The following is a 2,285-nucleotide window of genomic DNA, read 5'->3' as shown; positions in this document are numbered from 1 at the left end:
TATATATATATATATATATATATATATATATATATATATATTCATTCCCATTGTCGTTCACCCTAACTTATAATACTCATAAACACTTACAATATCATATTAGAACCTAAACCCCATAGGTATCAATTTTCATGGAATCCCATGAAAACCTAGGATTAATTAACACTTTAAATATAATTAATTCATTCAAACAACATTCTTAGTGTTCACATACCAAAAGCTCCAAATTAATTCAAACTATATAAAATTAGGGTTTATGCTCATACTTTACCAATAGGTAAGATTAGAGTTTCAACCCATTAATTAAATAACCCGAAACTTGAATAATGTATAGCAATCCACTACACACAAAAACCCCAAGCTAATTTTAGGAATTAGGCTTCTAATTAAAATTCCCTAATTTTCGGACCTTATTAAAATTCCCCAAATCATTATGATTTGATATTCAATGGGTAGAACAAAACCTTAAAGAGAAACTAGAGATTAACAAAATCTCCAAAAATCCCTTCCAAGAACCGTAACTTTCGGACCCAAATCAAAGCCCCACAAATCCACACAATTTCTAGCTTCTAATCCCATGGATAACACGAAAATCATAAGAGAAAGCTTGAATGTTTACCTCACTAACCCCATGGCCGGAATCCCCTTGTGTTTATGAGAAAGCGGATTGCATATCAATGGCTTTCATCTATTCCCCTTCAAGCACCATGAACACCAGCTACTCCAAAACCAACAGGGAAAAGTCTGTTTCTCTGGACCAACAAGCCTTGGTGGCTTTAGTTCCTTATTAAATTATTGTCATTTTATTTTCCTTAAAAAAACATTCTCTTGACATGTTTAAGAAGTTTGAGTTAGTGAACCTCTCTTGACATGTTTATCAAGTTGAGTAAACAATGCAAGAGAGTAATATTATATAACAATATTTCATTTTAAGTGTATAAGGGATGGAATGAGTGGAAGATGTGCAAAGAATTGTGGCGCTAAAGGACTCAAATAACAATGGGTAAGTTATTTCAATCCCATTGTCATTCACTTGTTGGTGGAAGTTAATTCCATTTAATACTAGAATAGTTCATAACTTATTTCATTTTTTTGTGTGTTTTTGAAACCCTATTCTAGCGATAACAGAATTTTTCCTTCTTTTGGTACAAGTACTCTGTTTTATGTCTTTGTATGGAGTGAGATAATTTGCTGTATACATGAATAGGCCTATTGTCTATGTGGTGATCATTTGATTCTAATAAAACAAGTTTCCCTTTCTCACTTCTCAGGCTTTAGATTTCTGGCCAAACAGGAGCTCACAGGAAGATTTCAAAGGTTGTTGTATACTGATTTTAGGAGATTGGTTTTCTTAATTTCTTGGAGAGGTAATACCCAATATGAGTGTTGGAATTTTTGGATTTCGAGCAACAATTTATGCTGATTTAGACAGAATGTTAAGGTTTTTTGGAGATCTTTATAAGCACAATTTTAGGGTTAAAATAGAGGACTTGAGGGTACTAAAAATACTAAGGAGGTTTTGCTTATAATGGTTCTATGTTCTCTACAAAATGGCAGGAAACTTGAAATGAAACAAACTTGAACTTATCTGCTATTAGTTTTTGTTCTAGATTTTTTTTTTTTTTTTCTTTTCTGGGTTCAATTGGTTTATTAGATTTTGGATTAAAGTTTTGGTCAATTCTGTCATAGGAGCTTCATAAATCAACTTTGGAATGTTTGAGGTTGCAAGAAAAGAATATGGGTTTGGCCAAAGAGCTTGCAGCATTCAAATTGTGAGTGCATCTGCACTATGTGCAAATCAATCTCTCAATATTTGGTCGGCTATATGTATAAATTTTTTGTTGCTCACATGGTTATATGGTTCATAATGCAGGGTTTCTGATCTGGATCTCGATGAAGAGGAGGTTTTAAAGCTTGCCTCTTTTGGTAATGCTGCCAACAACAAAGATACCATAGACATTTTACGGAAATCCTTAGTCACGCGTAATAGGTAGATTATCTAATGTCATTTTGCAATTGATTCAATACATGAATGGAGCAAATTGTCTAGTTCTGGTTGAGTGATTTGCTCTCAATTAAGATTTATTGATTTAACATCACTATGGATATTGATGAGCCTTGTGCTTGTATAATATTTATATGTAATAATAAATAATTTCCTGTTACGCTTGGTTTTGTATTGTCTCTCTTAATTATGCTTTTCTCATCTAAATCTCTGCCATCCATTTTCTGATAGAAGTTACAAAGAATTGATGGCAAAGTGCAACCTCCTTGGTTTTGTATTG

General features: G+C 32.6%; 1 long non-coding RNA gene across 1 annotated transcript; it reads left to right on the top strand.

Annotated features, from left to right (window-relative positions):
• The first annotated feature begins 1,298 nt into the window (after positions 1–1,298).
• On the top strand, positions 1,299–1,995 carry LOC132168543 (uncharacterized). The gene is made up of 3 exons (XR_009438886.1): positions 1,299–1,367; positions 1,690–1,772; positions 1,874–1,995. It is a non-coding gene; the product is annotated as an uncharacterized LOC132168543 (long non-coding RNA).
• The last annotated feature ends 290 nt before the right edge of the window (positions 1,996–2,285 follow it).

Source organism: Corylus avellana, chromosome ca2 (assembly GCF_901000735.1).
Source record: "Corylus avellana chromosome ca2, CavTom2PMs-1.0".
NCBI classification, from domain to species: domain Eukaryota; kingdom Viridiplantae; phylum Streptophyta; class Magnoliopsida; order Fagales; family Betulaceae; genus Corylus; species Corylus avellana.
The sequence above is the reverse complement of the archived record's forward strand: the minus strand, read 5'-3'. Positions and strand labels throughout refer to the sequence as shown.